The sequence below is a fragment of the Oncorhynchus mykiss genome, chromosome 23, assembly GCF_057628025.1.
Source record: "Oncorhynchus mykiss isolate SJ-2025 chromosome 23, ASM5762802v1, whole genome shotgun sequence".
Taxonomy (NCBI): domain Eukaryota; kingdom Metazoa; phylum Chordata; class Actinopteri; order Salmoniformes; family Salmonidae; genus Oncorhynchus; species Oncorhynchus mykiss.
Genome location: NC_143044.1, coordinates 27,302,899 through 27,316,903, shown reverse-complemented (window position 1 = coordinate 27,316,903; position 14,005 = coordinate 27,302,899).

The window sequence follows — 14,005 nt, the reverse complement described above, 5'->3', positions numbered from 1 at the left end:
TGCATTTTTCCTATTTTGTTGCCTTACAACCTGGAATTAAAATATATATTTTTGGGGGGTTTGTATCATTTGATTTACACAACATGCCTACCAATTTGAATATATTTTTTTCTTGTGAAACAAATAAGAAATAAGACAAAAAACAGAACTTGAGCATGCATAACTATTCACCCTCCCAAAGTCAATACTGTGTAGAGCCATCTTTTGCAGCAATTACAGCTGCAAGTATCTTGGGGTGTGTTGGGGCTTGGGGCTTGGCCATCAAGCCACTGGAATTGTTGCCCATTCTTCAAGGCAAAACTGCTCCAGCTCCTTCAAGTTGGATGGGTTCCGCTGGTGTACAGCAATCTTTAAATCATACCACAGATTCTTAATTGGATTGAGGTCTGGGCTTTGACTAGGCCATTCCAAGACATTTAAATGTTTCCCCTTAAACCACTCAAGTGTTGCTTTAGCAGTATGTTTAGGGTCATTGTCCTGCTGGAAGGCGAACCTCCGTCCCAGTCACAAATCTGGAAGACTGAAACAGGTTTCCCTCAAGAATTTTCCTGTATTTTGCACCATCCATCATTCCTTCAATTCTGACCAGTTTCCCAGTCCCTGTCGATGAAAAACATCCCCACTGCATGATGCTGCCACCACCATGCTTCACTGTAGGGATGTGTTCTCAGGGTGATGAGAGGTGTTGGGTTTGCGCCAGACATATCATTTTCCTTGATGGCCAAAAAGCTCAATTTTAGTCTCATCTGACCAGAGTACCTTCTTCCATATGCTCGAGGAGTCTCCCACATGCCTTTTGGGAAACACCAATGTTTGCTTGTTTTTTCTTTAAGCAATGGCTTTTTTTTCTGGCCACTCTTCCCTAAAGCCCAGCTCTGTGGAGTGTACGGCTTAAAGTGGTCCTATGGACAGATACACCAATCTCAGCTGTGGACCTTTGCAGCTCCTTCAGAGTTATCTTTGGTCTCTTTGTTGCCTCTCTGATTAATGCCCTGCCCTGGTCTGTGAGTTTTGGTGGGCAGCCCTCTCTTGGCAGGTTTCTTGTGATGCTATGTTCTTTCCATTTTTTAAATAATGGATTTAATGCTTAATGGTGCTCTGTGGGATGTTCAAGGTTTCAGATATTCTCCACAACTTTGTCCCTGACCTGTTTGGAGATCTCCTTGGTCTTCATGGTGCCCCTTGCTTAGTGGTGTTGCAGACTCTGGGGCCTTTCAGAACAGGTGTATATATACACTGAGATCATGTGACAGATAATTTGACAGATCATGTGACACTTAAATAAAGTCCACCTGTGTGCAATCTAACTAATTATGTGTCTTCTGAAGGTAATTGGTTGCACCAGATCTTATTTAGGGCCTTCTTAGCAAAAGGGGTGAATACATAACAAGTTATTTTTTTAGTTTCACTTCGCCAATTTGGACTATTTTATGTATTTCCATTTCATGAAATCCAAATAAAAATCAATTTAAATTACAGGTTGTAGTGCAACAAAATACGAAAAACTCCAAAGGGGATGAATACTTTTGCAAGGCACTGTATTATACACACTTTTGCAAGGCACTGTATTATACAGAGGCACATGGGGTGAGGGTTTGGAGGGAGTTGAGTATGGAGGTTAGGAGTTGGGCTGGTAAGGCCTCTAGGTGTGATATGAAAGATGTGGTGGTCTGGAAGGGAGATACAATAGGAAAAACATTAGGACACATCAACATAAAGGTGCAGACATGACAAAGTCGTGAAATAGTGCTCAGAGAGAAGAATGCTGCTTGTATGGGGAACAGAGGTTTGAAAAAGGCAAGAGAGGTGATGAAGGGAGTGGGAACAGGTATGAAGGGAAAGGGGATGCCTAGTCAGTTGCACAACTGAATTAATTCAACAAAAATGTGTCTTCCGCATTTAACCCAACCCCTCTGAATCAGAGAGGTGCGGGGGGCTGCCTTAATCAATGTCCACTTCATCAGCACCCAGGGAGCAGTTGTTTTGGGGGGGTTAACTGCCTTGCTCAAGGGCAGAACGGCAGACTTTTCGACCTTGCCAGCTTGGGGATTCAAACCAGCAACCTTTTGTTTACTGGCACGCGCTCTTAACTGCTTGGCATGGCCTATGGTAATTGGAAGCAATTGGAGTCCTGTAGGGCTGCCATGACCCTTCACAACAAGACTGACACTCAAATTTCTGGTAAAAATTCTATAAAACTAGTATAAAAAAGAAGACATTTTAGCTGTGAAATTGCTCAGCTAATGCATGTTTTACTGTAACAGTGTTGGCTCAACAAGATAATACACTGCCCTGCTTAGAGGGGGGTAGCTGTCGGGCTAGTGGCATGCGCTACCTCCAGAGGTAGTGGTCGAGACTTGAGAAGTTCGCAAGTTTACATTGCAGTAATAATGTGTAGCCGAGGGTATTTTTGTGAAAAGTCTAGTCAGTGTGAAGACCCTCTTAATTGCATAGTGATGAGTATTACTTTCATTTCTTTTCAATTGGTTATCTAGTGGACCACATGCCACATCGAGATTAGAAAAGGGTTGGTCACTAAAATAAAATTATATGGAGGCAAGGTCTATGTGAATCAGAGTGTGTGAGTGGAGCTGAGCGGTCTGAAATCCCGCTCATCACTCACTGAGCTCCCAGCACCATGTCCTTTCCAACAGCTCCACTAAAAACCACTCTTCACTCAGGAAAAAAAACTGCCACTCCAAATTAGCACCATTAATTAAAATCTCAATTTAGCCAACACCCATCTATTTTTTGACTACCTGGACCTAACATTTGGTTTTGTACTGAAGTATTGAAACAAAACCATATGAATTGAATTTAAAAAGTATTTTAATAAACAATATGAAAAGGTGACTAACAAGCACTCATCATTTCAAGTAACCTACATGTAGTATTATACAGCATATACAGTGGGGCAAAAAAAGTATTTAGTCAACCACCAATTGTGCAAGTTCTCCCACTTAAAAAGACAAGATAGGCCTGTGATTTTCATCATAGGTACACTTCAACTATGACAGACAGAATGAGAAAAAAAATTCCAGAAAATCACATTGTAGGATTTTTATTAATTTATTTTCAAATTATGGTGGAAAATAAGTATTTGGTCACCTACAAACAAGCAAGATTTCTGGCTCTCACAGACCTTCTTTAAGAGGCTCCTCTGTCCTCCACTTGTTACCTGTATTAATGGCACCTGTTTGAACTTGTTATCAGTATAAAAGACACCTGTCCACAACCTCAAACAGTCACACTCCAAACTCCACTATGGCCAAGACCAAAGAGCTGTCAAAGGACAGCAGAAACAAAATTGTAGACCTGCACCAGGCTGGGAAGACTGAATCTGCAATAGGTAAGCAGCTTGGTTTGAAGAAATCAACTGTGGGAGCAATTATTAGGAAATGGAAGACATACAAGACCACTGATAAAAATTACAGGCCTCTCATCTTTTTAAGTTGGAGAACTTGCACAATTGGTGGCTGACTAAATACTTTTTTGCCCCACTGTACATGCTAAATAGGTCAGGCGAAGAAAAGAAAATGTATTATTTCAGCCAGGTCACCCTTGATACAAGTCAGTATTCAATGTCCATACATGTCTGAGGACGTTGGGAGATTATACAATAGACTATCATAGATTTTTTTTTACATAGATAGGGTTATTTTGCCTAAAAACCTTTAGGCCTATCAAAACGGGAAAACTCCTTGAAAAGAGGTAATATGTCAGGCATATTGGGTAAAAATCTATGATCAAATCAAATTGTATTTGTCAAATGCTCCAAGTACAACACGGTAGACCTTACCGTGAAATGCTTACTTACAAGCCCTTAACCAACAATGCAGTTCAAGAAAGAGTTAAGAAAATATTTACCAAATAAACTGAAGCAAAAATACTGAAATAAAATAAAAAGTAAGACAAAAATAACAATAATGAGGCAATATACACGAGGTACCAGTACCGAGTCAATGTTCGGGGGTACAGGTTAGTCAAGTTATTTTGTACATGTAGGTAGGGGTAAAGTGACTATGCATAGATAATAAACAGCGAGTAGCAGCAGTGTAAAAACAAAGGGGGAGGGGGACGTGTCAATGTAAAATAGTCCGGGCGGCCATGTGATTAATTGTTCAGCAGTCTTATGGCTTGGGGGTAGAAGTTGTTAAGTAGCCTTTTGGTCCTAGACTTGGCGCTCCGGTACCGCTTGCCGTGCGGTAGCAGAGAGAAGTCTATGACTTAGATGACTGGAGTCTTTGACTATTTTTTGGGCCTTCCTTTGACACCGCCTAGTATATAGGTCTAGGATGGTAGGAAGCTTGGTGCCAGTGATGTACTGGGCCATACGCACTACCCTCTATAGCGCCTTACGGTCAGATGCCGAGCAGTTGCCAGGCGGTGATGCAATCGGTCAGGATGCTCTCGATGGTGCAGCTGTAGAACTTTGAGGATCTGGGGACCCATGCCAAATATTTTCAGTCTCCTGAGGGGAAAAAGGTGTCATGCCCTCTTCACGACTGTCTTGGTGAGTTATGACCATGATAGTTCATTGGTGATTTGGACACCAAAGAACTTGAAACTCTTGACCCGCTCCATTACAGCCCGGGCGATGTTAATGGGGGCCTGTTCGGCCCATCTTTTCCTGCAGTCCACAATCAGCTCCTTTGTCTTGCTCACATTGAGGGAGAGGTTGTTGTCCTGGCACCACATTGCCCGGTCTCTGACCTCCTCCTTATAGGCTGTCTCATCATTGTCAGTGATCAGGCCTACCTGAGCAAACTTAATCATGGTGTTGCGTCGTGTTTGGCCACTCAGTTGTGGGTGAACAGGGAGTACAGGAGGGGACTAAGCACGCACCCTGAAGGAGACCTGGGGTTGAGGATAAGCGTGGCAGATGTGTTGTTGCCTACCTTTACCACCTGGGGGCGGCCCATCAGAAAGTCCAGGATCCAGTTGCAGAGGGAGGTGTTTAGTCCCATGGTCCTTAGCTTAGTGATGAGCTTTGTGGGCACTATGGTGTTGAATGCTGAGCTGTAGTCAATGAACAGCATTCTCACATAGGTCTTCCTTTTGTTCAGGTGGGAAAGGGCAGCGTGGAGTGTGATTGAGATTGCATCATCTGTGGATCTGTAAGGGCAGTATGCGAATTGGAGTGGGTCTAGGGTTTCTGGGATGATGGTGTTGATGTGAGCCATGATCACCCTTTCAAAGCACTTGGTTGTTACAGACGTGAGTGCTACCTTCGCTTCCTTGGGCACAGGGACGATTGTATAGATAATAAAATGAACAAAACTTTTAAGATATCAGATTTTTTGCCTTTGTGAAACTCGCTCTGTACTCAAATTGGGCTCGCTCCACTCCTCACTCCGCTCCACTCACATACTCTGGTGTGAATGAGAGTGAAGGTCGCCCCCATGTTCACTCCGTGTCATGACACCTTGTGAATTGACTGAAGCTTGCTTATAAGAATCCTGATGACCCAACAGTTAGGAATGCTTCTCTCTCTCTGAGATCGCTTAAATCAATTTTTACAGGCCACACATCATCTCATCCACCAGACTTTTCTCTGCCATCAACTAGCTGATTTGTCCAGAAAACAAGCTAATCATGTTTCAGTTTGGAGCTGTTTTAACACTACTATCTCCTCTACTCCCTGGGAGGATCTTCAAGGCATATTGCCGTTTTGAATTTCTGCCGACCAAGGTGAATGAAGTGTTAATTTCTGCTTAAAAGAACAAAGGCCCTGGTCCTGATCGGGTTAGGGTTGATTGTGAGTTGTCCAGAGGCACTCATTAAATGAAGGCCAAGCAAGAGGAGAAGGATCATCCTTCTTGTTTGACCCTAATGTCTCTCTAACACACTCTAACATGTCCTGGGAGAGATGTTTTACAGGAGGCTAGCGGGAAACCTTACTTCAGTAATAACACAGTATCACAGAACACACACAAACGTACAAGGAGAGAAATCCTAGATCACTAATAACACACTACTTCATTCCCTCTCCTGTGGGATGACAGGAGTTATTTTACACAGCATAAGCAAAACAAGAGAGAAAGTTCACATTATACCGACTGAAAATTAGACGATAACCTGTTTATGTCCTGCTGTGTTTGGTTGTTTTTGGACGTTCAGGGAACACTCTTCCTTGGGTTACAGAACAGATCCCTTCTGTGTGGGCTCTCTGTATTCCCCTGGCTGCTGCATTGCTAGCCGATCTATTGCCTCTTATTGTATTAAACACAGGCGCTGGACCACTTAAGATGCTGATGGAGCCCAATCTGACACTGCCAATAGCAGCACTAAGAAACCATCTTCTGTTAAGGAGACTCTCAAGTTGGGCCCTTCACTTAAGATTTCCTTAGTGCTGTTATTGAAACTATCTGTCTGGGCTCTGTCATGATATGTGGTTCTGTATGGCTCAATTGGTAGAGTATGGTGCTTGCAATGCCAGGGTTGTGTGTTTGATTGGAAGTTTCTGTGGATATAACTTTGTGCCCCTGGATTTGTCCAATGTTGTTGAATGTGCTTTAAATATGCTATTGTAATAGCAATGGTTAGAAGGGAGTCGTGGCTTCAGTTACCACAAAAATGTCACCTCAACATTGCTGCATCAACATGCCTTTCACCAAAGCCATACAGTATTTATTTTATACCTACTTTCAACATTATGAAATCATCTGTCTTTAACTGGTATTAAAAGTTGATATTGCTCAGTCTAATTGTGTGTCTAGTCACTGGCTGATTCCAAATTTCATTCAAAATAATTTATAGGAATTTGAGTCAGTGTTATACAATGCTAAAATCAAAACCATACCGTGATAAAGTTCAGTGAATAATGTGAATTTGGCCTTCATTCATTCCACCTGCAGTAGTGTTCCATGTGTGGTCTTTGCCCATTTGCTTATGAGTCTATGACTGCGTTTAGACAGCAGCCCAATTCTGATCATTTTTTTTCACTAATTGGTATTTTTTAACAATCACATCAGATCTTTTCAAATCAGATATTTTTCAGAGCTGATTAGTCAAAAGACCAATTACCGAGAAAACAATATCTGAATTGGGCTGCCTGTCTAAACGCAGCCCTCGAGATGCCTCTGTATTGGGGTCTGTCTGTATTTTGGTTGAGGACACATTGTCCTGGTGCAGTTATGTAACAACTGCACCACCATGTGGAAAAGTATGAAATGGCAAGCAAGTATAAAACATGTTTTTTTAAATCCTAAAACACGCACACACCAGAAGTTATGGCTTCATAACAGGATGATAGAACTCTTTAAGATGTTGCAGCACAGAGTACAGGAGAGATAGTCAAGGGCCGATAGGAAAGTGCTACTATCACCCCAAAATACCATCCCGACTGATTATCGGTCGATCTCTAGTTGGCAGCACTTTTTACTGTATTTTACTGTTCCTTATTCTTTACATATAGGTGTGAAGTTATGAAAACTATTTCCACTACATAGCAACAGTGCAACCAATGATGGTGGGGAGGAAGAGAGAATGAATGATTTGTTATTTAGCCATCAAAGAACAATGTTTTAGTTCACACATGCAAGAGTACATGTACACACTCCAAAATTGATCCAATACCTTTATCCTTTCTCGTGAGAACAGCATCTCTACTTCTTAATGTATTCTTACAGTGGCGATCTTAGCATGTAAATCTTGGTGGGGCAAAAAAAAAAAGAAAAGTGGGATGCATGCCAGAAAAGCCACTACACAACACAACAACACTAAACAATACATTAATTGCACTTTAACGGTAACAAACGGTGCCCACAAACTGTTAGGGCCTACATAAAGCTGTCCCAACATCTTACCGCTGCTACACCTGGCTATCAGCGGAGCCTTATCTGGCAGCGAAACAGTTAATTCAGTCTCATTTACTGCCTTTAAAAAATACATAGCTGATATGGCTGACTTGCTTAAACCAATGAGGTTTCTAATGACAGTTGAGATGTACAAAATATGGCATAAGGGGACAAGCGGATAAGAGGCAATCCTTAATTTCAATTAAGACATGAATGAGCGTGCTAGGACGGAAGTAACGTTAGTCAATATAACTATTTGTTTAGCACTTTTGAAATGTACAGTGACAGGATTCAGAACATGGGCCATTCTAACAATGTTCTCCCTGTACCCCAAGTCAGAACCGTAAGATAAATAAAGGGGGCATATAAGCAGAAAATGAATGCTCTTACAATATTAATTTCTCTAAAACAGGTTATAGGCTACAGCAGAAAATTCAGAATGGTAGGCAAAATGAAGAGGGGTAAATAGACCAAATTATTAGGGTGAGGCACACGGGCTACTAACATCTTACTACACAATATACAGTTGAAGTCGGAAGTTTACATATACTTAGGTTGGAGTCATTAAAACTCGTTTTTCATCCACTCCAACAATGTCTTGTTAAAAACTATAGTTTTGGCAAGTCGGTTGGGACATTTACTTTGTGCATGACACAAGTAATTATCCAACAATTGTTTACAGACAGATTATTTCACTTAATCACAATTCCAGTGGGTCAGAAGTTTACATACACTAAGTTGACTGCCTTTAAACAGCTTGGAAAATTCCAGACAATGTCATGGCTTTAAAGGCTTCTTATAGGCTAATTGACATCATTTGAGTCAAATGGAGGTGTCCCTGTGGATGTATTTCAAGGCCTACCTTCAAACTCAGTACCTCTTTGCTTGACATCATGGGAAAATCAAAAGAAATCAGCCAAACTTATAGACCTCCACAAGTCTGGTTCATCCTTGGGAGCAATTTCCAAAGGCCTGAAGGTACCACGTCCATCTGTACAAACAATAGTAAGCAAGTACAAACACCATGGGACCACGCAGCCGTCAACCCGCTCAGGAAGGAGACATGTTCTGTCTCTTAGAGAGAAGAACACACTTTGGTGCAAAAAAAGTGCAAATCAATCCCAGGACAACAGCAAAGGAACTCATGAAGATGCTGGAGGAAACAGGTTCAAAAGTATCTACATCCACAGTAAAACGAGTCCTATATCAACATAACCTGAAAGGCCGCTTACCACTGCTCCAAAACTGCCATAAAAAAAGCCAGACTACGGTTTGCAACTGCACATCGGGACAAAGATGGTACTTTCTGGAAAAATATCCTTTGGTCTGATTAAACAAAAATAGAACTGTTTGACCATAATGACCATCGTTATGTTTGGAGGAAAAAGGGGGAGGCTTGCAAGCCGAAGAACATCATCCCATCCCATTACAGGCCTCTCTCATCTTTTTAAGTGGGAGAATTTGCACAATTGGTGGCTGACTAAACACTTTTTTGCCCCACTGTATGTCCCTGGCATATTACATAATTTATGCAGCAGTATACAATACATTTTTGGACTCACCTTGTTGTGCAGTGCTCACTTGAACAGGAAGGTGACGCGGCAGTCCTTGGTGGGAGAATGTTGTTATCAAAGTCTGGCATTCTCTGGATTTATGATGCTTTCAAAACAACTGGAGGCTGGATTTACAATTCCAAGTTGGTTGACCGTTCAAAACATATTTTCCCAGCTAGCTAACTGGCTACAAGCTATTTAGTCATTGTTAGTTTTCTAACCTGGATAACACTCGCCAGTCCAGCTTCCCTGCCCCATCCACCGCTGCCCCCTGGACACTGATCACTTGGCTACATAGCTGATGCATGCTGGACTGTCCATTAATCACGGTAATCCATTCTGCTTGTTTATGTTTTATCTGTCGGCCCCAGCCGCACTCAGGCTCTGTGTGTAGTTAATCCGACCCCCCCTCTGCCTAGTCAATCGCCATTCTACCTGCTGTTGTTGTGCTAGCTGATTAGCTGTTGTTGTCTCACCTACTGTTTTAGCTAGCTCTCCCAATTCAACACCTGTGATTACTGTATGCCTCGCTGTATGTCTCTCTCAAATGTCAATATGCCTTGTATACTGTTGTGCAGGTTATTTATCATTGTTTTAGTTTACAATGGAGCCCCTAGTTCCACTCTTTATACCCCTGATACCTCCTTTGTCCCACCCCCCACACATGCGGTGACCTCACCCATTACAACCAGCATGTCCAGAGATACAACCTCTCTCATCATCACCCAGTGCCTGGGCTTACCTCCGCTGTACCCGCACCCCACCATACCCCTGTTTGCGCATTATGCCCTGAATATATTCTACCATGCCCAGAAACCTGCTCCTCTTATTCTCTGTCCCCAACGCCCTAGGCTACCAGTTTTGATAGCCTTCAGCCGCACCCTCATACTACTCCTTCTCTGTTCCGCGGGTGATGTGGAGGTAAACCCAGGCATGTCCCCAGGCACCCTCATTTGTTGACTTCTGTGATCGAAAAAGCCTTGGTTTCATGCATGTCAACATCAGAAGCCTCCTCCCTAAGTTTGTCTTACTCACTGCTCTAGCACATTCTGCTAACCCTGATGTCCTTGCCGTGTCTGAATCCTGGCTCAGGAAGGCCACCAAAAATTCTGAGATTTCCATACCCAACTATAACATCTTCCGTCAAGATAGAACTGCCAAAGGGGGAGGAGTTGCAGTCTACTGCAGAGATAGCCTGCAAAGTAATGTCATACTTTCCAGGTCCATACCCAAACAGTTCGAACTACTAATTTTGAAAATTACTTTCTCCAGAAATAAGTCTCTCACTGTTGCCGCCTGCTACCGACCCCCCTCAGCTCCCAGCTGTGCCCTGGACACCATTTGTGAATTGATCGCCCCCCATCTAGCTTCAGAGTTTGTTCTGTTAGGTGACCTAAACTGGGATATGCTTAACACCCCGGCAGTCCTACAATCTAAGCTAGATGCCCTCAATCTCACTCAAATCATCAAGGAACCCACCAGGTACAACCCTAACTCTGTAAACAAGGGCACCCTCATAGACGTCATCCTGACCAACTGGCCCTCCAAATACACCTCCGCTGTCTTCAACCAGGATCTCAGCGATCACTGCCTCATTGCCTGTATCCGCTACGAAGCCGCAGTCAAACGACCACCCCTCATCACTGTCAAACGCTCCCTAAAACACTTCTGTGAGCAGGCCTTTCTAATCGACCTGGCCCGGGTATCCTGGAAGGACATTGACCTCATCCCGTCAGTTGAGGATGCCTGGTCTTTCTTTAAAAGTAACTTCCTCACCATTTTAGATAAGCATGCTCCGTTCAAAAAATGCAGAACTAAGAACAGATATAGCCCCTGGTTCACTCCAGACCTGACTGCCCTCGACCAGCACAAAAACATCCTGTGGCGGACTGCAATAACATCGAATAGTCCCCGCGATATGCAACTGTTCAGGGAAGTCAGGAACCAATACACACAGTCAGTCAGGAAAGCTAAAGCCAACTTCTTCAGGCAGAAGTTTGCATCCTTTAGCTCCAACTCCAAAAAGTTCTGGGACACTGTGAAGTCCATGGAGAACAAGAGCACCTCCTCCCAGCTGCCCACTGCACTGAGGCTAGGTAACACGGTCACCACCGATAAATCCATGATTATCGAAAACTTCAACAAGCATTTCTCAACGGCTGGCCATGCCTTCCGCCTGGCTACTCCAACCTCGGCCAACAGCCCCCCCCCCCCGCAGCTACTCGCCCAAGCCTCTCCAGGTTCTCCTTTACCCAAATCCAGATAGCAGATGTTCTGAAAGAGCTGCAAAACCTGGACCCGTACAAATCAGCTGGGCTTGACAATCTGGACCCTCTATTCCTGAAACTATCCGCCGCCATTGTCGCAACCCCTATTACCAGCCTGTTCAACCTCTCTTTCATATCGTCTGAGATCCCCAAGGATTGGAAAGCTGCCGCAGTCATCCCCCTCTTCAAAGGGGGCGACACCCTGGACCCAAACTGTTACAGACCTATATCCATCCTGCCCTGCCTATCTAAGGTCTTCGAAAGCCAAGTCAACAAACAGGTCACTGACCCTCTCGAATCCCACCGTACCTTCTCCGCTGTGCAATCTGGTTTCCAAGCCGGTCACGGGTGTACCTCAGCCACGCTCAAGGTACTAAACGATATCATAACCGCCATCCATAAAAGACAGTACTGTGCAGCCGTCTTCATAGACCTTGCCAAGGCTTTCGACTCTGTCAATCACCGTATTCTTATCGGCAGACTCAGTAGCCTCGGTTTTTCGGATGACTGCCTTGCCTGGTTCACCAATTACTTTGCAGACAGAGTTCAGTGTGTCAAATCGGAGGGCATGCTGTCCTGTCCTCTGGCAGTCTCTATGGGGGTGCCACAGGGTTCAATTCTCGGGCCGACTCTTTTCTCTGTATATATCAATGATGTTTCTCATGCTGCGGGCGATTCCCTGATCCACCTCTACGCAGACGACACCATTCTATATACTTCCGGCCCGTCCTTGGACACTGTGCTATCTAACCTCCAAACGAGCTTCAATGCCATACAGCACTCCTTCCGTGGCCTCCAACTGCTCTTAAACGCTAGTAAAACCAAATGCATGCTTTTCAACCGTTCGCTGCCTGCACCCGCACGCCTGACCAGCATCACCACCCTGGATGGTTCTGACCTTGAATATGTGGACATCTATAAGTACCTAGGTGTCTGGCTAGACTCTAAACTCTCCTTCCAGACCCATATCAAACATCTCCAATCGAAAATCAAATCAAGAGTCGGCTTTCTATTCCGCAACAAAGCCTCCTTCACTCACGCCGCCAAACTTACCCTAGTAAAACTGACTATCCTACCGATCCTCGACTTCGGCGATGTCATCTACAAAATTGCTTCCAACACTCTACTCAGCAAACTGGATGCAGTTTATCACAGTGCCATCCGTTTTGTCACTAAAGCACCTTATATCACCCACCACTGCGACTTGTATGCTCTAGTCGGCTGGCCCTCGCTACATATTCGTCGCCAGACCCACTGGCTCCAGGTCATCTACAAGTCCATGCTAGGTAAAGCTCCGCCTTATCTCAGTTCACTGGTTACGATGGCAACACCCATCCGTAGCACGCGCTCCAGCAGGTGTATCTCACTGATCATCCCTAAAGCCAACACCTCATTTGGCCGCCTTTCGTTCCAGTTCTCTGCTGCCTGTGACTGGAACGAATTGCAAAAATCGCTGAAGTTGGAGACTTTTATCTCCCTCACCAACTTCAAACATCTGCTATCTGAGCAGCTAACCGATCGCTGCAGCTGTACATAGTCTATTGGTAAATAGCCCACCCATTTTCACCTACCTCATCCCCATACTGTTTTTATTTATTTATTTTTCTGCTCTTTTGCACACCAATATGTACATAACCATCTGATCATTTATCACTCCAGTGTTAATCTGCATAATTGTAATTATTCGCCTACCTTCTCATGCCTTTTGCACACAATGTATATAGACTCCCCTTTTTTCTACTGTGTTATTGACTTGTTAATTGTTTACTCCATGTGTAACTCTGTGTTGTCTGTTCACACTGCTATGCCTTATCCTGGCCAGGTCGCAGTTGCAAATGAGAACTTGTTCTCAACTAGCCTACCTGGTTAAATAAAGGTGAAATAAAAAAAATAAAAAAAATAAAAAATAAAAGTTGGAGCTTGTTTATTCCCAGTTGTTTTGAACTCACCGAAGTGAAGTCAAGTTTTCGCAGTTCCGAGTTAGTCGTTTTGAGCGTGGCACAAATCATGCTTCATTGACAGCATGGCTAATGTTAAATGTTTATCATTTTAAACTTTGAAAAGAGCCCCTTAATCACAGATTTGGGACCACACAGCCAGTCACTGATTCCTTCCAAACCACTCGTTGAATTTGCGATTCCCAACTTGTGTAATGTTTAATGGCCTTTGAGCACCGATACGTTTTATCTATAACTTCATATGACAAGGGTTAAAAAGGATTTGCCAGTAGATTGTCGACTTGATTCATGATGATTACTATTAGCTAAGATTGTGAAAGTATTTACCTTTATTTAACTAGGCAAGTCAGTTAAGAACAGATTCTTATTTTCAATGACAGCCTAGGAACAGTGGGTTAACTGCTTGTTCAGGGGCAGAATGACCCTTG